The following is a 23,694-nucleotide window of genomic DNA, read 5'->3' as shown; positions in this document are numbered from 1 at the left end:
AGCGACGAGTCTGAGGAGGAGCGGCTGCTGCGGAAGCTGCTGTCGCTCTACCGTGCCCGCCAAGCCAAGCTGGCGTCCCGAGAGGCGCTTGTCGCGAAGGCGGGAGTGGATATTGAGAAGCGCGCGGAGGAACTCCGGGGTCTGAGGCAGGAAACTCTCCGGTCCTTGGCGGAGGAGCGGGAGCAACTTCTCGAGGAGCGGAAAGCCTTCCTCCTCGAGAAGGCTGAAGTTGAAGAGAAGCAACGGCTTGTCGCTGAAAACCTATTTGCGCAGGAAGGAGAGTTGGCGCAGCGCAAGGTGAACCTTGACAGCCACGAGGAGAAGCTTGCCGTGCGCGAGCAAGAAATTGGCGGGGCTCTCAAGGAAGCAAAGGATGCCGCTGCAGCTGCCGAGGCCGCCAAGAAGGAGCTAGAGATGAAGGTAGCGCAGCTGGAGGCTGATCTCAGGGCGAGCAGCGAGGAGCTTGCCGCTCTCAAGCGTGAGCGCGAGAAGCATGCTGCCGCTCATGGTGAACTACAGGGCCTTCTCGCAGAGAGGAGCAAGGAGCTCAGCGCCGCCAAGGACTCCAATGCGGACCTCGAGTTGAAGCTGGCCACTTTGGCTCAAACGCTGGACGGTGCCAGCGAGCGCGAGGTGGCCTTGTCGGAGAAGATCAAGGCTGACGAAGCGCTACTGGCGAGTGCTGCTGCCTCCCAAAGATGTCGGGGAAGCTGATCCACGAACACCTATGGGGCCGGCGGACCGAGCCCCTTTTGGTTCGGCGGGGGGCGGAGATCGCACGAAGAGCGGATCGAGGCAAAGCACACGAGCAGTTTACCCAGCTTCGGAGCTCTCCGGAGAGATAATACTCCTACTGCTGCTTGTCTGATTATATTGTGTTCTTGCTCAAGAGCGCTGAGTGCTACAGTACACTCTAGCTACTAACGAGACCGAGTGCGTGTGATTTTCATGGTACGAACCCGCTCTACGTTGCGCATGGGCCTCCTTTTATACACTCAAGGGGTCACCGACAGGTGGCAACGCAGACGAGGGTAAAAAGGGAAAAAGGAGTTGCGGTTGGTACAGCTACCTGCACAGTGCATCCTACCTAACCCTGACGGCAGGGGACAAAGGCATTAAATGCCCGTCTGTGTCGCCCAAACAGTGCAGAAAGGGACCTTCAGGGACGGCACCGCTCGCCACGATGGCGATCTTGTCAGTGTCGCATGCCACCGCGCACCACTGGCTGCACAGCCACTCGCCACGCGCGCCTGGAAAGGCCCCTAGGGCGACACGTTGGTGGATGTGCTGGAGCATAGGTACAGAGTGGCCGCCTGCCGCGGCAAGCGCCTTGCCGCGGTCGTTGTCTTGCCGCGCCCGGAAGCTTGTCGCTCACCGGGCCTTGCCGGGACGCGCGACGCGTCGCAGCAAGTTCCTTGAAATGCCTTGGTTGGCCTTCCCGGCAAGCTCCTCTTGCCGGGGTCTTGTCTCCTTGGCTTGAATACTTGGTTCTTGAATGGCTCCAAAGGAACCACGGATGATCTTGGCGGCCACCCGGCAAGCCTTGCCACGGGGTGCTACAACTGCCCGTGCACAAGTTCAGGATACTAGGGTACCCCTACTCTAGTACACCGACACTCTCGCATCATGATCATCGCATAACCTGCACCTGCAACTGTTGTTGTAGTAATCTGTGAGTCACGAGCACTCAGCAATCCCATTACCATGGGTATCAAGACTAGCAAAGCTTAATGGGAAAGGAAGGAGTAAAGTGGTGAGGTTGCAGCAGCGGCTAAGCAAAATATGGTGGCTAAGATACGCAAATAAGAGCGAGAAGAGAAGCCAACGGAACGGTCGAGAAGCTATAAGTGATCAAGAAGTGATCCTGAAACTACTTACGTTCATACATAACCCAAAACCGTGTTCACTTCCCAGAATCCGCCGAAAAGAGACCATCACGGCTACACACACGGTTGATGCTTTTTAATTCGAATCTGGTGTCAAGTTCTCTACAACCAGATATTAACAAATTCCCATCTACCACATAACTGCGGTCACGGATCTCGAAAGTTTATACCCTGCAGGGGTGTCCCAACTTAGCCCATCACAAGCTCTCATGGTCAACGAAGGATATTCCTTCTCCCAGGAAGACCCGATCAGTCTCGGAATCCCGGTTTACAAGACATTTCGACAATGGTAAAACAAGACCAGCAAGACCACCCGACTGTGCCGACAAATCCTGATAGGAGCTGCACATATCTCATTCTCAGGGCACACCGGATGAGACAGGCTACGCGTAAAACTAGACTTCGAGTTTCCCCGAAGTGGCCCTGCAGGCGGCTTGGTTCGGACCAACACTTAGAGAAGCACTGGCCCGGGGGGTTTAAAAAAAGATGACCCTTGGGTTGGCCTGCCCCAGGGAAAGTTAGTAGGTTGTTACGGAAATGTAAAACCAATGTTGGGCCTTGCTGGAGGAGTTTTATTAAAAGCGAACTGTCAAGGGGGTCCCATAAATCACCCAACCGCGTAAGGAACGCAAAATTAAGGAACATAACACCGGTATGACGGAAACTAGGGCGGCAAGAGTGGAACAAAACACCATGCATAAGGCCGAGCCTTCCACCCTTTACCAAGTATATAAATGCATTAATTAAACAAGAGATATTGTGATATCCCAACAAAATCCTGTCCACCATGGAGAAACCTTCAACTTCACCTACAACTAACAACGCTATAAGAGGGGCTGTGCAAAGTGGTAACATAGCCAAACAACGGTTTGCTAGGAAGGGTGAAAAGGTTAGAGGCTGACATGGCAAATTGGGAGGCTTGAAGAACAAGTGATAGGTAGCGCAGCATAGCGATAGAACGAAGCAACTAGCATAGCAATGATAGTAGTGAGATACAGGGTAGTGGTCATCTTGCCTAAAATCCCGCTAGGAAGAAGAACGAGTCCATGAAGAAGATGAAGCCACAAAGACGAACCAAGCGTAGACGAACGAATCCTCACGATCGCAACGAAACAGGAACTAACGAGAAGGAGCACAACCGGAAAGAAGCAAACACATGGTAAACACACAACACATAGACATGGCATGATGCTCAACCAAGTATGATGCATGACAAAGGCTATATGATGCTACTCATGGCAAGAGATGATGCATACAAGAGCAACACATCAAAGCAAGTTTAAATGAGGCCGGAAACAACATAGAACTAATCCGGTAAGTCCTCATATGCAAATTTCGAAATTGGCCCATATCTGAATAAACCTTATGTTCAAGTTGCTAAACAGCAAGTTAAGATGCACCAAGATGATCTACACGAAATTCTAGTCAAGTTACATATAAAGTTCATTTAGTTCGGAGCTACGGCGTAGAAGATATGAGCAAAACAAGTTAACCATGGCATTGATGCAAAAATACATTCAAACATGAAGCAAACACTCCCAAAACATGGATGCAACATGATAAGATGAAACTACATGCAAAATCAAGCAAATTTCATATAGAGCACACTCAAAACGGAGCAACGGTTCAACACATACACATGAAACAAGTTTAAAGGACAAGCTGTCCAAAACAGCAAGTAGGCATCTAGCAAGCATCAAAACAGTATGCTACAGTACCTCAACATGAAAACAAAAGCATGTACATGATGTAAAGGTAAAGCACAAAAAAACATGAACACTGATCTATCTCCAGAAAACACTATAACATGCTCAAAAGGACATGGCAAGATTGCAAATAATAACAGTTTCACAGACTTGGCAGAAATCACTATGCATGGCAGAAATTACATCGGTTTGCAATGTTTAGAGCTATCAAACAACATGCTACAGGAACTTAACATGGCAAACAAAGGCATGGAATGATAATACTAAAGACAAAGAACAAAACTTCCTTACTGAACTAATTCCAAAGATCAACAGAAAAGATGGTAGGATCCATGCAAACATTGCAAATGATATGACAGATTCAGAATAACAGTACATGGCAGGAACAACGATAAGTAGGCATGTTGGTGAGCTTGTACAGCTAACCACAAAGCAATACATGGCATGACAAGGTAACCAACAGTAAGAAGACATGTTTATGGAGCTAAGAATGGCAATAGCATAGTCATAGGGTGCATGGATCACTAGCAAAACTCATGGCAAAACTGAACATAATGTTAACAGGCTCACAACAACATTATTTAGAAAATTGAGATCACGATTACAACAAGCTACATCAGGCGATAAATGCAACCAATGGCATGGATGGATAGAGCATGACATGTATAACAAAACATCCTTAGTGAACATCTCCAGATTATGCATAGAATGACTTGTAGTAGCAGGTTTACACAGCATCACGATATAACAGACTCAGCCTAGCAAAACAGTAACAACAAGTACCCTACTTCACGAGCTTGATGCACTCACAACAAGGCACATAAAAATACAGGGATTGCACCACTGTAAATATGGCATGAATATGCTCCTAAAATATGTAGACATCATGCACACAACATGCACACACAAAATGCAAAGAAAAAGACAAAACAGCAAGTTATAATAGTCTCAGCAGGTTAACATCATATAGCACTCTTGCAACGATGATAATGGCATCAACATGAACTCAAATAAGCATGTCACAGTGGAATGAAATGAAGAGCAACTCATAATGAAAATTGTGATATATAATACGTACAAAAGGGAGTAGCACACAAGAAGTTATGGCATGATGAACATGGCACTAGAAAAGTCAACGCGAGACGGAGGAGTGCGGGACGAAGGGATCCAGGGAGGCTCGAGGCACGTTTGGTTGGAGGGACCGGTGGATCTGGTCTGGTTGGCGAGATCCGGACGAGGACGGCGGCGGGGTTCTCCGGCGAGCGGCGCGGTGGCCGGAGACGGTGGGGACGACGACGGGACAACCTGAGGGACGAGGGCGCGGTGCTCCGGCGAGTGGAGGTGGCGCGGAAGGCGGCGGTCGGCGGCGGTGGAGTTCGCGGGGGCGAGGCCGGCGGTTCACGCGGCGACGGCGAGGAGGCGAAGGCGACGGAGACAACAAAGGGCGGCGACGGCCGGCAGCGCGGGACTCCAGGCGGCGAGCGGAGAAGTGGCAAGCGACTGCCGGAGCTTGGCAGCGGGGCTCGTCGGACGTGGCGGAGCGGAGCGCGGGGGCGCGGGGGTGCGGCTCGGCCCCGGTGCAGGCGCGGGCGGGCCGGCAGTGGGCCTCACGGGCCGCGGCGGTGGAGGGCGGTGCAGGGACAGGTGTCGACGTGTGGTTGGCTCGGGACGGCGGCGCGATTTCATCTAGCGCGGACGGACATGTCCGGCGGCGCGGAGGGGAAGTTGCCTGGGTTTTGGACGAAAATTTCGGGGGGAGGCACCTATTTCTAGGTAGAGGGAGGTAGGAGAGTCCAAATGGGGAGCGGTTTTCGCCCACACGATCACGATCCAACGACCGAGAGCATGGAGGGGGTTTGGATGGGCTCATGGGATGTGGTGAAGAGGGGCTGGGCTGCAAAGAGAGATGGGTTTCGGGCTACGCGATTAACCGTTGGGGCGTCAAACGGACTCCGAATGCGACGGAAATTGACAGGCGGTCTACCTACTCTAAAACAACACCGCACGCCAAGTTTCATCCCATTCCGAGAACATTTTTGTGCCACTCACGAAACGAGGTCTAGGAGGTGCGATGGGCGCGTGCGAGTGTGACTGTGCTCAGAATGGACAACGGAAAGAACCGGGGGGACCCGAACGGATGCAAGTTTTGAAAAACATGCAGATGAAATGTAGATGATGACATGGCAAAATGCAACACGCAAGCAATGACATGGCAACAATCGCGAATAACTGGAAGACACCTGGCGCATCGGATCCGGGGCGTTACAATATCACACAGTCAATCCAAGGAGAATGTTTTCGTTCTCATGTACATCCACATAGTGAATCTAGGGAAAATGTTTCCGTTTGTATGTACTTCCCACACAGTCAATCCAGGGAAAATGTTTCCGTTCATATGTACATCCCACACAGTCTATCCAGGGAAAACGTTTCTGTTCGTATGTACATCCCACACAGGTTTATGTATAGGCTCGTGTGTGATACGTATAACTATCACACATGCTCTGTGTTGGTTAACCGTTTGCTTTTATCAACTACATCACACATGATTTGATGAAGGAAACTATGTGGCATTGGGCTATCCATCACAGACGCTTTTACTTCTAGATCTGTTTGCAAAGTTCCATGGCCCGTTTAGCAGGTTTATTAGTTTACAGTTAATAATTCCAGTATTACGGAAATTCACATTTCATATCAAACAGTTGTTTGCCAATTTCATATCAGGCATATAAATATATGTTAACATCACAGTATGATAGCTACCGGAAAACAGCACAGTACAACACATAGATAGTTCAACTTCATAAGAACAATATATTAATTTCCCTAATCGAGATCATCCAGGCTTGCCTTATCCACCTCTGCTTTCAGTTTAGTAAGAACCTGTTTTGCACTGGCCAACTGGGAAAGTGCCTCCTCCTTCGCCAACACCATGTTAGCAAAGTCTGATATAAAAAATATGAGCTCATTCTCCACCTTCCTCTTTTTATCCCACATCTTCAAATATTCTTCAGCGTTGACAACACTTTCTCTAAGACTACCTCTGTCCTCTTCCTGATACATGCTCCAGAGCTTTGCTAGGCACATCTTCAAAGACTGTGGCCACTATTGATCAACCCTCTCCAAGTAAGAACACTTCCGTTCATCCTATAATATTTAAAACTAGATCGGTAACAATTGTAGGGAAAATGGGTTTACAGCAACATAGAAAATCACCAATACTTATTTTGAAAAACTGAAGAAACAGGTTAATTATGACATATCTTCTCAAAAAGATGAATATGCAAATGAATTAATTGCTACTGAGACAACAACCAAATTCTGAAACATCAAAAGCTATAATTTACTACAACAATGCTACTGTCGGCGTTCTGGGAACGGGGGTCCCCAGACTTGCCTGCCTGCGTCCTGCTGCATGGCTCAACCAGTGGCCCAGTATGGTCCATCTTCATCAACCAAACACTCAAGACACTCGCGAGGGGCCAAGCCTTGCGGGGCGGACGACAAAAGGCCTCCTTAGGAGTGGTCTCACCAGGCAGGCTCCCGAGGAGGCAGAGAGATCAAGGCAAGGGGTACCTCGCGAGGTCCCCGTGATGCAAGCCATGATGATCAAGACCAGGCGGGCGCCAGCCCATGCAGTGTCCTCGTTTCCTCTTTGGTGCCAAGGGAGCAAGCACAGGCGCGGAGTACCAATGCATCAGGCAAAGATTTCAATATCGGTGCAACAAGACCAAGACCAGCAGAGCGGCAGGACGGAGGTCACCGTGGAGCCCAAGATGGTGTCATCACCAGCACCTTTGGCAGTCGAAGACCACCTTCAGTCAGGATAGCTTGTACTAGCTGTCCCCTTTAGAAATGGCCTTTGTTGGATCCCTTCCTGCTCAATATTTGGGAAGAGGACTAGGGCCTCTATATATAGAGCTAGCCACCACAGTAGAATGGCATCTCATCTAGAGACAAGTTAAGTTCATCCACACGCCACACCGCCACAAGAACACCTCTCCTTGCGAGGATGTCCTTCCTCTGTACTGTTCATCATTAGCCCAAGAGGCAATCCACCACACCACACACTGGATTAGGGTATTACACCACAACGATGGCCCGAACGAGTATAAACCTCGTGTCTCTTGTGTTGTTCATCGATCAAGCTTAGGGATCACGGCGAGGCTGACGACATGTTTTGGTAGGGAGAAGATCCTTAAGGGTTTTGCCGGAACCCGATATCTGATATTTGGCGGGCTAGGTAGGGGTGCGCTAGAATCTTCCTTCCGCCGATCTGCGTCCCATCGCTTCGTCGCATCCATGGCAGATGCTCGCCGACCCCGTGCCGAGCGTCGCGCTGCTCTCGCCGTCCCGTCGCACTGACGGCCCTTGTTGGTGGGCCTTCTCGTTGTTCTCCATCGCCTGCCGCCAATGCCGCCACCAGCCCGGCGGGGAACGAGCAGCAGGCATCTTCGTTGCATCCATCGGTGCGGCGGGAAGGCCGCACCGCCACTCCGTCGCTGACCCTAGATGGTTGACCGCCTCACGCTCGTCGCGCCCCCACGGACTCGCAGGCCGCGTTGCTCCTGGCACGTGAGCTCCTGCACTATCGCCCTGTCGACGACCTCTACGAAGAATGGCTCGCTTGCATCATCGAGCTCGTCAGCGCTGCAGGGGGCTCTCCCGCTCCGTCCCTCTCACTGCCTCGCCCTCCGTCAGGCGTGGGCGACGCGGCTCAAGGAGCGCCTCTGCCACCTCCGCCCCAAGACGGTGCCCTGGCTCCAAGGCGCGCGGCCCCTGGACGCGATCCACCGCATCCAGCGCCCGCGCGACAAGAAAGAAGCTGCCAAGAAATCCCTCGACCTCAAGAAGGTGCTCCCGTGCTACCTGCACCAACACGACAAGATCGCATCCCTGCTCTGGCATGCCAAGATCCCGTCCTGCCTTTGGCGGTAGTGCGTGGGCACCATCAGCAGCAAGTCCCGCATCAGCAAAGGGCTCCGATGGCCACAGCAGGTTGCCGCGCCTTCACCACTGAGCTGCGTAGCATCGCCTGGCCCGGCAGGTTCAAGCCAGACCTGGCTCCTCGCTACGACGGTACAACCGACCCGGCAGAGTTCTTGCAACTCTACGATCTGGGCATCGAGGCGGCCAACGAAGACAAGAAGGACATGGCGAACTGGTTTCCCATGGCGCTCAAGGACGGTGCCCGCACCTGGCTCATGAACCTGCCTTCCAGCTCGATCTCCTCCTAGGACGAGATGCGCAACCTTTCATCGCCAACTTCCAGGGCGCTCGCGACCGCCCCCGGGCCGCGGGTGACCCGCGCCGCATCAAGCAACAGCCTGGGGAGACCCTGCAGAAATACATCCAACGCTTCAACAGCGCCCGCCTCAAGATCCCCAAGTTGACGGATGAGGCCATCATCTCAGCGTTCTTTGATGGCGTCCATGATGTCAAGACGAAGGAGGAGCTAGCCATCCACGAGGAGTTGTGCACATTCCTGGAGCTGTTCAACCTGGCGACCAAGTGCGCAAGAGCTGAGAAGGGATGCATCTCCCTCCTTGAGCTTACAGCTGCTGACCCAGAAGAGAAGAAGGCCAAGGCCAAGGACGTGAAGCGCAAAGGAGCAGCTGTGCTCGCAGCAGAACCAGACATGAAGCGCGACAGGGACCAGCCGGAGTCATCCAAGGGCAGCCGACCGTTCTGTGCCTACCACAACCGCCACACCCACAACACCAACGGATGCCAGGAGCTCAGGGCCATTCGAGAAGGACGCTTCGGTCGACGCCCCGAGTGCAACGATCGGGGCTACGGCCGAGGAGGACGATGGGACGACCGTGTCCCTCGCCAGGAGTGGCGTGACCGACCTCGCGAGGATCGTTGGTAGGACCAGCCTCGCGAGGGCACCTGGAGGGATCAGCCTCGTGAGGACCGCCCGCGGGGCAACGCAGGCCTTCCTCCTCTGCCGCCGCTGCCAAGAAGCAATGACGACCACCACCAGGACGAAGAGGCTGGGGGCTTCCAGGAGCCACGTGCTATCGCTTGCATCTTGAGCGGAGCTCAGGCCCCAGCCTCTCAGTGCATCTTCAAGCAATTTGCTCGCGAGGTGAACGCAGTCCTCCCCAAGCTCGAGGCCACGCGCCCGCTCAGGTGGTCCAAGTGCACTATCACCTTCAGCTTAGCAGATCAACTCAAGTGCGCAGCTACTGCTGGCGTCCTCCCGATGCTCTGTTCCCCAGTCATCAGCAACATGCAAGTCACCAGGACCCTCATCGATGGCGGCGCAGGGCTCAACATCCTGTCCGTCGAGATGTTTGACAACCTTCAAGTGCCATACGATCAGCTCCAGCCAACCAAGCCTTTCTCATGAGACACTGACGGCTCCACCACTCCAATAGGGCAGGTCTGCCTTCCTGTCACCTTCAACCAGCGCGACAACTACCGCACCGAGCTCATCGACTTCGATGTCGCCCACATCCATCTGCCATACAATGTCATCCTCGGGTATCCAGCCCTGTCCAAGTTCATGGCGGTGACACACCATGGCTACAATGTTCTCAAGATGCCAGGAAGCGGCGGGATCATCACCGTCCCTTGTGAAGAAAGAGATGCGGTATGCTCCCTCGAGCGCGCCTTCCAAGCTGCATCAATCGAGGACCCAGACATCAGGGGCGAGAATCCTCCTGAGGTAGTCCCTAATAAGAAGAAGACACCGCTCAGCTCAAGGCCACAGGAGGGTGGCATCTCAGGAGGTTCCGCATCAAGATCAGCGCCCACGCAAGGGGCGCCTCCCTCCATCGCATAGGAAGGCGCGCCCGGCGCCCTCCTCGGGCAGGGCTCGAGGGCTCTCTTCTGGAGGGCCTTAGACTTTGCCAAAATCATGAGGGAGGCGCTCGAGCACCACTTGGAGGCGTGCTTCGCGGCATGTTATCCTCAGGAGGTTTTAGGGTGTGGAGAGCCCAGCGTTCAGGAGTTCATCACCGAGACTACTCAAGAGCTTCAGGAAGCAAGAACCATGCGCGGCGACCATCGCTTGCCTGGCGTGTCCCCCCCCCATCCAGGCGAGGATGTTGGGCTGCACGTCTGCATCGACGTCCCAGGGCTCAACCCAGCCGCATCTCAGGAGCGCTTCTGGCCTTCGCGCATGGGACGCCGCGAGGGTCCGCCGCATAGCTACGTGTGCATGCCTTTCGGCCTGCCAAACGCGGCTGCCACCTTCGAGCGTCATCTGCAGAGCATTCTAGCAGCTCAAGAGGCCAGGCACCACGCAGTCCTAGCAGAGATGCAGATGGTCCTCGAGGATCCACATGGACCCCCAGAGCCTCCCGAGGCTCTGGGCTCCGGTGGCTCGTGAGGGTCGGCCTCTTCACTGTGCATCTTCAACTACTCCAACACCCACTCTACAATGGTACCAGGTGACATCTTCCGAGTTCATTTCAGCTGGGAGCGCCCTCAGGGCGGCATCATTCCCAGGCCGCACGGGTTCGTCCCTGGTGCGTGTATCCCTTTTGCTTATTTCTTCAGTTTACCTTGCTGGGGGCGCCACTCGGGCTGCATCATCCCCAAGCCTCTCGGGCCTGACCCGGTGGCATGTATCCATTCTGCGTTTATCTAAGCTGATTTGCCCTTCATGCTTAACCTACCCATGATTATCATCTGCCGCCTACCACGGGCCTCCTCTCCCTCATACAAATCGCTCGCGCGTTAAAAGGGGGACTCCTGAGCATCGCGACTCAGGAGCTCTTACTGGCTCTCTAGCCCTCACCCCCTGGCCTTGACCACGGCATCACGACCTGGCATACCAGTGGCGGCTGAGCTTGCTCGAGGGCCGAGACCTGAGGACATAGAGCATTTGTATCTAACCATCTCACAGGAACACACGGCTGTCCAAGACTCAATACCAGGTGCAACCCGCCTTGAGGTACGGTCTCGTGAGTCCCGCGCTAGCTCATGAGTGCCCAGATACACCTCGTCTAGCCTTGCCGTGCAAGCCACATGTCAGGGTGGGGCTGTACACGCCCCGGGGGCTCCTCCCGGAGGGGGCCCCCTCCCACACACTAGTGGAAGCACCATGCTCCATGCTGGCTGACGACACTGCCAAGGAGCAGCTATGCCCGTACACATACGGAAGTGCTATGCTCCGCGCTGGTGATAAACAACTGAGGGCGGTCCATGGCCGTATCAACCTCAGGGAGCTTAGTGTCTGGCCTCATCGCAACACCTCCCCTCGGGAGCGACACACGAGGGGGCTGGACACGGGGGTTGTGCCCGGGTCACGCCCGAGTGCACGCCACCCAGCCAGGTCCCTCAGACCTGGACATCACGCACCCCTCCCTGAGCGGAGCCAAGGTATGAAGATCGTTTGAACATCAAGGTGGACTCCTGAGCATCGCGACTCACGAGCCTAACTAGTCACTTAGCCACTCACTCCTTAGCCATGCCCTGGTGATCCGGTCAGAGTTAATGGCGGTTGAGGTATGCGCGGGGCCAGGCTCTACCGACGTAGAACGATAGATCTACTCCTATGTTCCCTCCCTATTGTTGTTTGTGCGTCAAGGGGGACTCCTGAACATCGCAACTCAGGAGCCTAACTTGTCACATAGCCCCTCACTCCTTGGTCCCGTCCTAGTGGTCCGGTCGGGGCCAACGGCGGGCGAGGTATGCGTAGGGCCGGGCTCTACCAACATAAAACATAAAGCAAATCAGAAGGAAACCGCAAAATCTCGAAACAAATCCTACAACAAATATTACAAACCATAATTGTCTTCACAATATCAAACACAAGTTTAAACGCCTCCACGAGGCATGGTGCACATTGCAGGGGTTAAAACAGGAAGGAGGCCGCGAGAAGATCACCCTTGGACAACATCGTCATTCGCCAGGGGCTCCGCCTCCGTGGTGGTGTTGCCCCCACCAGCTCGACCTCCCGAGGCCGCAGGATCAGCAGCACCTGTCGTGGGCGCAGTAGCAAAGGCGCGGAACTTTGCAAGCAAGGCTTCCACATGGCCCTTCACAGCTTCAGCAGCAGCGACGAAGTGCTCACTATCCACGGGCTCCAGCAGCTCGTCGAGATTGGCGTCAGGGTCATGAAGGTGGACGTGGCTGAAGACGCGCGTCAGCGCCGCAGAAGAAAGGACGTGAGCTTCCACCTCGGCCATGGGGCCGACGCCGCTCATGACTTCCTCAAGCGCCTCGACCAGGAAGGGAAGCGGATCCAGGAGCTTAGAGGCATCACAGCATGCAGCACGAGCTCGCGAGAGGAGTCCGCGGCATCGACTCCAGGAGCGGTGGCGCGCGCCGCCATAGCTCGTCGACCGCGCCTGCGGCGCAAGGGGTGTTGCTCGCCATCCCTTTCCCCGGAGTTCTCGGGCATACAGGGGTAGCGGAAACCCAGGAGGTGGCCGCTCGTACCAAGGCCTCGTCATCTCCGGCCCCGCATCCTCGTCGCGGCAGCATGGGACCGTCCGTTTCTTCGGTGGGAGCGTGTCAGGCCCCTCCCGGGGGGCCTTCCCTTTCTCTTCGGCTGAAAATCTGCGGATCAGTGCCATTAGCGTCAAGAATGGAAATGGAGCAAGGGAGAAGAAGAAGGCGAAGCAAGAAGAGATGGACAACAGGGGCTCTCGCCCCTCCATATTTATAGCCCAAGGGAGGCCAACCGTCGACCTCCACGATCACAGGTAATGATGACTCTTTTTACATGCAGCAGGGACTCGTCAAATCAGGCAGTTGCCAAGGCAGCGTGGGGAGGCGGAGACGCCCACGTCCAATCAGTCGCCACGCATCGACCAAGGCTGCAGGCTGTTGGGGCCCGCGATGTTCCGAACTTTCCCTTTGGCTTCGCTGCTAAGCCAAGTCCGAGCGCGCCTTCGGCCCGGGGGCTACTGTCGGCATTCTGGGAACGGGGGTCCCAGACTTGTCTGCCTGCGGCCTGCTGCGTGTCTCAACCAGTGGCCCAGTATGGTCCATCTTCGTCAACCAAACACTCAAGACCCTTGCGAGGGGCCAAGCCTCGCGGGGCAGACGACACAAGGCCTCCTCAGGAGTGGCCTCACCAAGCAGGCTCGCGAGGAGGCGGAGAGATCAAGGCAAGGTGTACCTCGCGAGGTCCCCGTGACGCAAGCCATGACGATCAAGACCAGGCGGGCGCCAGCCCAAGCAGTGTCCTTGTTTCGTCTTTGGTGCAAAGGGAGCAAGCGTAGGCGCGGAGTACCGAGGCATTAGGCAAAGGTTTCCATATCGGTGCAACGAGACCAAGACCAGCAGAGCGGCAGGACAAAGGTCACCATGGAGCCCAAGACGGCTTCATCACCAGCACCTTTGGCAGTCGAAGACCACCTTTACTCAGGATAGCTTGTACTAGCTGTCCCCTTTCGAAATGGCCGTTGTTGGATCCCTTCCTGCTCAATATTTGTGAAGAGTAATAGGGCCTCTATATATAGACCTAGCCACCACAGTAGAATGGCATCTCATCTAGAGACAAGGAAGTTCATCCACACGCCACACCACCACAAGAACACCTCTCCTCGCGAGGCTGTTCTTCCTCTATACTATTCATCATCAGCCCAAGAGGCAATCCACCACACCACACACTAGATTAGGGTATTACACCACAACGGTGGCCCAAACCAGTATAAACCTCGTGTCTCTTGTGTTGTTCATTGAACTAGGTTAGGGATCGCGGTGAGGCCGAGGGCGTGTTTTGGTAGGGAGAAGATCTTCGTGCGCACCCAGTGTTCGAACCTTAAGGGTTTTGCCAGAACCCGATATCCGACAGCTACAAGTACTTACTCATGTACTATAAATAATAAATTGAACATTTTAAGAGGAAGGTAAATATAACTGCAACAACATAGGGACAGTGTTTGGATGACACCAAATTGATACTAACAGGTGTGTACATGCACAAATTTAGTAACATAGAACTAATACCACTAAGGCATCCACTATGTATGCCAAAACCGATGTAAAGACAACTGTTGCTACATCTCGCACCGGTGCCCTGCACTGGCGAGCTGATGCAGAAAATCAGGGACACGAACTCCAGAGCACCTAGTTGCTCCGACGCCCAGTTCCTTCGTGCTATAAAGATTTAGTATTTTACTGCTTGGCTGCTCGGATGTGTGGACAAGTTGGCTCCACAAACTGCTGAAGCGGTGCCAAATAATTTTCTAATGGCACCGCTGATGAGATGGCAACATTTTTGGATACTAGGTACAAACTATGACACTGTCTTAGGATGCGTTTGTTGAAGGTGTGGTATGAATGAGTTGGGACCGTGACAGTGTCTGAATCACATCTAACAAATGATTTGTAACAACGAAAGAGGGTCTAACCTTCTCTGTGCATGCCAAAACTTCCTCCCACTGTCCACAAATTCAAACGCAACTAGCTTCACGCATGGAGATTGATGGTGACAATGAGCAGACAGATCTTCAGCCACCCCGCTCCATTCGTTGCAACTGTTGGTCCTAGGGAACTACAAGATGAAGAAATGACTCAAATCGACTACAGGGTAAAAATCCCTCATTCCAAGCCATAACCCGAGAGAGAGAAGAGAGGCATACCCGGGTGATGAACGAGTCGTCGGAGGAGGATGAACTACTGGATAGGTCTTTGAAGAAGACCATGGCAACCTCGATGGTAGGATGCGAGACGGCGAGAGTGAGGAAGCAAGCGATGAAGCGGCTATAGATTAGGAAGGAAGGAAGGGGGAACCAGGGGAAATGAGACTTGTGGTTAGGGATAAAAGGGGATGGGGAGGGGGAGGGTAGATATTTTGGCGGTAGGCCAAAATTTTGAAATGTGGAGGGAAACTTTGCGCGCAGTGCCACCGGACACCATTCACTTTGAACGATAGTGTGCATCGCAAATGATTCTTCTGCTTAACGCGCATGGGATGAGTTTGATAATTGAAATTTTTATTGAAATTTCCCCGCATATGTCATTGCATAATTTAACATCGCTTCCTAATTTGGGCACACAAAAGAGCGTACAGTACACAGACCAGACTTACTGAATCAAGCAATTTTATTAATTAAATAGAGAAAATTCACCTAAACATTGCTCTAACAAAAGACCAGTAATAAAAACAAAGCCTAAGTATGAATAATTTTAACAAATCCGCCGCCGCGCTGGCCTATGCATCGCCGGTGTGAGATGAGACGTCGATGACTTGTCCTGGCGACATGCCGCTGTTGGTGGACTCCGCGTCCCCCCTGCTGAAGTCGACCGTGTCCTCGTCCTTATCCTCGTCCATGGCGCCGCCCTCAAGGTTGCAGTACTTGTAGTAGTGGCTGCTCCACAGCTCGCGTTGGTACGCCACCGCTGATTCCTCGACGGACAGCTCTTCTCTACCTCGACCTGGGCCATGCGCAACTCCTCCTCCCGGCGCTCCTCGATCTCCACCACCTCCTACATCTGCAGCTCCCGCTCAACGACCTCATGAGGAAGCAGGTGCTCCATGGCCACCGCCCCCTTTTCGGACATGGGTTGCATGCTAGATTCCGAGGTGGCCTAGAATATCTTAGCATGGATGGCCTCGACCCAGGCCAGGGTGACATCGGTGGCATGGATGGCAGCTCGAGCGCACTCGCCATTTGCAGCCGTTGTCGCAGCAGCAGCAGCAGTCGTCTCGGCTGCTGCTACTGCCCTGTCGGCTACCGCAGATGCCCTCTCAGCGGAAGCGGCCGCACTCAATGCAAATGCGGCGACACTCTCGGCGTAGGCGGCCGCGATCTCGGCGCAGGGGGGACGCGGCCATTGTACGGGCATTCATGAAGCATTTCCATGGCGTCATCTTTGCAAGAAGGGGGTGCTAGAATGTGGATCGGGATTTGTGGATTTGGGGGTTGCCGGCACTGGAGCAGACGAGCCGGTGAAGCTTAAGGAGGAAGACTTAAATAGAACCTGAAATTTTCATCGCAAATGGTTCCTACAAAACTACTATATGTGATGTTGTAGATATTTTTTATTAGCTCTGAAAGACAAATTTGGAGTAAAGTGGCAACGGATGGTGTTTTAAATGTATGAGAAAATTTGTAGTACTAATACAACAGTCATGACAAATTTTGGAAATTGCAAGGGTCATTTGACCTTTTAAGATATTTAAGTGATTTTCTAGCCATTTAATGACCGTAATTGAAATTTGAACTACATGTACATCAGCACCTAACCAAAACAGTTTGAAAAATCATATTTTGTGTACTTGTGTGTGATTTAATTCCACATGCAGTAAATTGGAATGAATTTTCAAACATATTGGTCTAACGGCTATGACACAATTAAGCATGGAGTGCCATGGCATTAAATTCCAAAAAATTAAAAACGTGAATCCTTGCTTTATGTAATGTCATGCCACCAAGATGATGTGGTACAAAAATTGGCGTGTTTGACGACAGTTTGGACACACACCACTCAAAAACCGGAGCAACTCACTAGAAGGCTCGTGGTTCCGAGAGGGAACAATGCATGTTTGATGACGAACGGCAGATAGCTTCCTCTTATGGCCTTGAATTTTTTTTTACGTGTAATGTGCACTGATACTAACTGTCATTTGGAAAATTGGAAAATATCAGGGGCCATTTGACCTTTTGAGGACATTTAAGTGATTTTCTAGCCACTTAATGACCGTAATTCAAATTTGAACTAGATGTACATGCAAAGGCTAACCATAACGGTTTGAAAAATCATGTTTGTGTACTTGTGTGGGAGTTAATTCCATGTGCAGTAAATTCGAAGGTATTTTCAAACATATTGGTCTCACGGCATGGACACATGCATGGAGTTCCATGGCATTTTAATTCCAAAAAATTAAGAAAATGATAAGGAAAACATGAAACCTTGCTTGATGTAATGTCATGCCACCAAGAATATGTGGTACAAAAATTGGCCTGTTTGACTAAAGTTTGGACACACACCCCTCACAAATCGGAGCAACTCACTAGAACGCTCGTGGTTCCGAGAGGGAACAATCCATGTTTGATGACGAACGACAGATAACTTCCTCTTACGGCCTTCAAAAATTTTCTTCGTGTAATGTGCACTGATACAAACTGTCATGTGAAAATTTGGAAAACTTCAGTGGTCATTTGACCTTTTGAAGACATTGAAGTGGTCTCCTAGCCATTTAATGACCGTAATTAAAATTTGAACTAGATGTACATGCAACAGCTAAACATAACGGTTTGAAAAATCATATTTGTGTACTTTTGTGAGAGTTAATTCCATGCGCAATAAATTAGAAGGAATTTGAAACATATTGGTCTCACGCCATGGACACATGCATGGAGTGCCATGGCATTTTAATTCCAAAAAAATAAAAAATGATGAGAAAAACATGAAACCTTGCTTGATGTAATGTCATGCCACCAAGATGATGTGGTACAAAAATTTTCCTGTTTGAAGAAAGTTTGGACACCCCCCACCCACACACACACAAACCATAGCAACTCACTAGAAGGCTCGTGATTCCGAGAGGGAACAATGCATGTTTGATGATGAACGGCAGATAGCTTCCTCTTACGGCCTTCAAAATTTTTCTACGTGTAGCGCACTGATACAAGATGTCATGTCAAAAATTGGAAAATTTCGGGGGCCATTTGACCTTTTGAAGACATTTAAGTGATTTCCTAGCCAGTTAATGACTGTAATTCAAATTTGAACTAGATGTACATGTAGTGGCTAACCATATCATTTTGAAAAAGCATATTTGTGTACTTGTGTGTGAGTTAATTCCATGTGCAGTAAATTAGAAGGAATTTTCAAACATATTGGTCTCGCGGCATGGACATATGCATGGAGTGCCACGGCATTTTAGTTCCAAAAAAATTAAAAAATGATCTGAAAAACATGAAACCTTGCTTGATGTAATGTCATGCCACCAAGATGATGTGGTAAAAAAATTGGCCTATTTGACGAAAGTTTGGACACACACCCCTCACAAACGAGAGCAACTCACTAGAAAGCTCGTGGTTCTGAGAAGGGAACAATGCATGTTTGACGAACGGCAGATAGCTTCCTCTTACGGCCTTTGATTTTTTTTCTACGTGTAACATGCACTAATACAACTATCATGTGAAAATTTGGAAAATTTCAGGGGTCATTTGACCTTTTGAAGACATGTAAGTGATTTTCTAATGACCATAATTCAAATTTGAACTACATCTACATGCAATGGCTAACCATAACGGTTTGAAAAATCATATTTGTGTACTTGTGTGTGAGTTAACAAATCATCAGACGATGTAAATATCTGGTATTCAAAAAAGAAAATGCAAAATCTGGCAGACAATGGCCCCACACGATTGGCACTCTATTTTGCGCCCCGAGGTTTGGAAGGTGATTGGCGAGAGTTATTAATCAGACACGGTTTTGTATTGGGAACCATCAGCTATTATGTTCACACACGGATTTTGCTACGGGAATAGTGTGTAATTCAAACTACACTACTTGTAAATTCCGGCGACCGATGTGTGTACTGTTCCCCTCAGTCAAGATTCCGACAACCAATAAATACTACCTTGCTCACATCGTCTCGCCTGCATTCTCATCTACATCCCCCATTGCTCTCTATCTCTCCCTCTCTCTCTCTCTCAAATCTCTGCCATGGCGCCGCTGGTCTGCCCACGCGCCGACGAGGAGTCGCCGCCCCCCGAGGACACTCACTCGAAGAGCAGCGACGAGGATCCCTATGCGCCGCCGGCCGAGGTTGCACTAGACCCCCCAACTTTGGATTGGTTTTGGGGCCAGTACGATCTTTGTCTTTGGAAGTCGTTGCTGCCGGCTGAGGAAGCCAGGCAAGTGGCTTTCAAGAAGGAGATGGCGGAGGAGGATACCAGGTACCAGGCGGCCTGTGAAGCCCGTGATGCCGCCTGGAAACAAGAGGCGGTGGAGCTTTGGAGACGGGCGCGTCGTCGTGCGGAGAAGGTGTATAAAGACGGGTACTTTGCGAGGAAGGTCAAAGGCGCTAGGTGCCTCATCGCTGCATGGAGGTTGGCCAATAAGCTCTAGCGTGCCACCGATGATGAGCTCCGGTGGGCGCCCAACGAAATGGAAAGATCGTTCGTGTGCGTTCGCCTGCAAGAGGCAGATCGGTACGTCAAGCGCCGCAAGGTGGAGGAGGGGGAGTACTGCCTCCATGCTGGGAAGACGCTGTGCGCCAGGGAGTTACTGGCGAGGGGTTGCCGGAATACTGGCCCTAGGAGGGATTATTAGCTTTAGTAGTGTTCGTTTTCAATTTTATGCATTGTACCTAGTAGTTAAGTATCATCACATATATGTGATGATGTTATATATATATATATATATATATATATATATTCTATGATGAACTAATGAATAGAGTACACACATTGAAACAGAGCAATAAACAGAGTACACACATTGAAACAGAGCAATAAACAAAGCAATAGTATGATTGTTATTAATACATAGCTATCCACGTTGAAACGACTCAACAAAATAAAACGCGTCGATGAGACCATCACCAGCAGCCCTTGCCTACGGTAGCTCTTGGCTCTGCCTGAACTCGTGTAGGCGTTCCTCCAAGCAGTCGACACACTCGCGGTACATCTGGAGTGCGATCTCGAGCTCCAAGTTGGATATTTCAGCAGAGATCACCACCTCGAGGATGCGATGGCCACGTTACTCTACTGCGCCCAGGTGGACACCTGGGCCAAGGAGGCAGTCGAGCCTACCCACCAGTGTGCTGGCATTGAGTGGGCCACGGACAAGGCAAATGACGCGACCCATGTGAACAGCGTGGCGGGCGTCCGGTGCAAGTACGGCGCGGTCGGCCTCTGGTGCAAGTACGGCGCAGAGGGCCTGTGCCCACTCCTGGCGACGAATGGAGGTACTGACAAGACGTGTACCCAGCTGCGACACCCTGTCGATAGCAGGCAAGCGTCGATGGATCAGCTCTTGCTGTGCGGGACGCCGCTTCTCTCGCTCAACAGTGCTCCAACAGTCTCGCCGTGTGGCGATCCGCAGCCTATCGGCGCGGACATGCCTAGCTTGCTCTGCAGCGTGCCATCAATCATGTTGTGCGGAGAGCTGCAGCCTCTCGGCGCTGACATGCCTATCTTGATCCGCGGCGCTGAAGCGCCATGCGCCAAGGGTCTGCTCAATACTGGCGACGATGTGCATCACGGCGTCGTCCATCGCGTTGCCGGGGAGCGTCGTGGCCTCGATGGGCCGTGGCGCCTTCTAGTTTTCCTCATCGACGAGGTTGATGGCAGAGGTGGCGCTTTAGTGTGTTGGCATGCTTGGAAAAGGTGGATGTGCTACAGGTTGTGCTTGTTGCCTCCGTGCGTCGCGCCGCGCCTAGGTTTATGTGCAATATCATCGGGTGGCGGAAAACAGGTGAGGAAATGGCGGGAAATTAAACGGTTTTACACTAGCAAGAGATAGATGTTCCTTGAACTCATAGAACGCCATCAATTAATGGAACCTTAGCATATAAGGAACATCGATCTAGCACAAGTATATGATGATGAGATGAACACGGACCACACTAGGGAACCCGTGGGTGATGAATTCATCAATCACAAATGGTTGTACACTAGCAAGCGTTTGCCCACAACACACACAGCTTATTCCATCACAACAGGTCGAATGGATCAACTGTATGCCACATATACACATTGTCAAAAAGTAGTGTGGTAGACCTTCTTTAACATATGTTAAAAAATAAAATAAAAATAAAAAAGGACCTCAAAGTTAAATTAGCTGAGGGGATGGGTCATGTCGGTCATTTGACCGAAATGACCCATCCTATCAGTTAATTTGACATCAACACAACTTCCCATCCAGTCACCCATCTGATGGCTGCTCCAGCCTGAGCACACTTAACTTGAGAATTCTCTTAGATGAGCTAGTGGTGGAACAGCTAGTCCTTGCTGATATAGGATGCCTCTTCGCATTGTTATGGCGTATCCGGATGACCGCCCGTCCCCCAATGGCCAATAGATGTTGTTTAGACAGAGCATATCGCATACGTCTTATTATAAGCAATCGTTTGTGTTATTATCGGTCTTCGCACACATTTCTGATTACAGACCTCTTTGTCGCGTATCACACACATCTTGTTATATTGAACCGTTTCTGTTCTCTTGTCTCAATGCAAACAGTTCATCCGAGTGAACCGCATGCCATATATCGCACACACCTTGATCTGCCTGACCATTTCTTTTGTGTTTTCTAAGCACAATCAGTTCATCCGAGTGAACCGTATGTTGTATATCGCACACACCTTCATCTCGCTGCCCGTTTCTTATGTTCTTCCTCATCGCAAATAGTTAGTTGAGCTGAACCGTATGCCCTGCATCACACACGGAACCAAAATCTAAACTGTGTTTGATGCATCTATCATCGCAAACATTTTGCACCTTTTTTGACGGGTTTTGTACACCACCGTTTGTGATTATTGTACCGCACACAGTTTCGTCGAAGGGTCTCTAATCGTAGTGTCACGTTAGCAGCATCCTGCAGTAGTTCTAGCTAGGCAAAAACATAGATCTAGGTACTGTCATCTTTGGTATTAAATCCATTAATGGCCCTCATAATAGATTCATATGGCAACTTAATCTTCTTTCTTGGAAAGTGTTCCATGGCCATCCTTAATGGAAATTGAAATCTTATGTTTCCTTCTTTCATATCAATAATTGCACTAATTGTTCTAAGGAAAGGTCTACCAAGAATAATAGGACATGTGGGATTGCAATCTATATCAAGCACAATAAAATCTACGGACACATAGTTCCTATTTGCAACAATAAGACCTTCCATAGGCTTCTTAATATTGGAATCCGCTAGATGCAAATTCAAAGAACAATCATCAAGTTTATGGAAACCTAGCACATCATATAAAGTTTTCGGGATAGTGGAAACACTAGCACCCAAATCACACAAGGCATTGCACTCAATAGGAGTCACATCAATTACTTTAAGATCTTCATCGTTATTTTCACGAGAAATAGAACAACACGCTTTTACAAACCAATCTCGCTTAGCATGCATCCTAGCGGTTCTTTCTTTCACTCACCAATAGAAATTTTAATAGTTTTCATAGATTCACTAATATCATGCCTGGGTGGCATCGATCTAATTTTCAAACAATCATTCTGAAAAGAAATTCTATCAACATTCCTAGACAAATCATCGATCTTAAGCAATTTTTATTCAACCATAGCATTGAAATTCTTTTGAGAACTAATGAAATCTTTAATATTGTTCTTAAGATCAGATGGTATTTTATTATAATTTCCATAAGAATTGTTGTAGGAATTACCATAATTATTAGAGGAATAACTAGGAAACGGCCTAGGGTTGAAACTACCTTTATAAGCGTTATTACCAAAATTATTCCTACCAACAAAATTCACATCCATAGATTCATTATTATTCTCAATAAAAGAGGATAAGGCATACCATTAGGATCAATAGGATCACTCTTAGTAGCAATCAATTTCATAAGTTCATCCATCTTTCCACTCAAAGTATTAATTTCTTCAATCGCATGCACTTTTTTACTAGTAGATGATCTTTCGGTATGCCATTGAGAGTAATTAGCCATAATATTATCTAGGAGTTTAGTAGCTTCTCCTAATGTAATTTCCATAAAAGTACCTCCCGCGGCAGAATCTAAAAGATTTCTAGAAACAGAATTCAATCCGGTATAAAAAATTTGTATGATCATCCATAAACTTAAACCATGTGTAGGGCAATTTCTTATCATCAATTTCATCCTCTCCCAAGATTGTGCAAGATGTTCATGATCAAGTTGCTTAAAATTCATTATATCGTTCCTAACGGAGATGATCTTAGCGGGAGGAAAATACTTGGAAATAAAAGCATCTTCCCACTTATTTCATGAATCAATACTATTTTTAGGCAAAGATGAAAACCAAGTTTTAGCATGATCTCGTATTGAGAACGGAAATAGCTTCAATTTAACAATATCATTACCCACATCTTTTTTATTTTGCATATCACACAACTCAAAGAAAGTATTTCGATGGGATGCGGCATCTTCACTAGGAAGGCCGCAAAATTGATCTTTCGTAACAAGATTCTACAAAGCAACATTAATTTCATAAGATTCCGCACTGGTGGCGTGAGAA

The sequence above is a fragment of the Triticum aestivum genome, chromosome 4B (assembly GCF_018294505.1).
Source record: "Triticum aestivum cultivar Chinese Spring chromosome 4B, IWGSC CS RefSeq v2.1, whole genome shotgun sequence".
NCBI lineage: Eukaryota > Viridiplantae > Streptophyta > Magnoliopsida > Poales > Poaceae > Triticum > Triticum aestivum.
Note: the sequence above shows the minus strand (reverse complement) of the source record.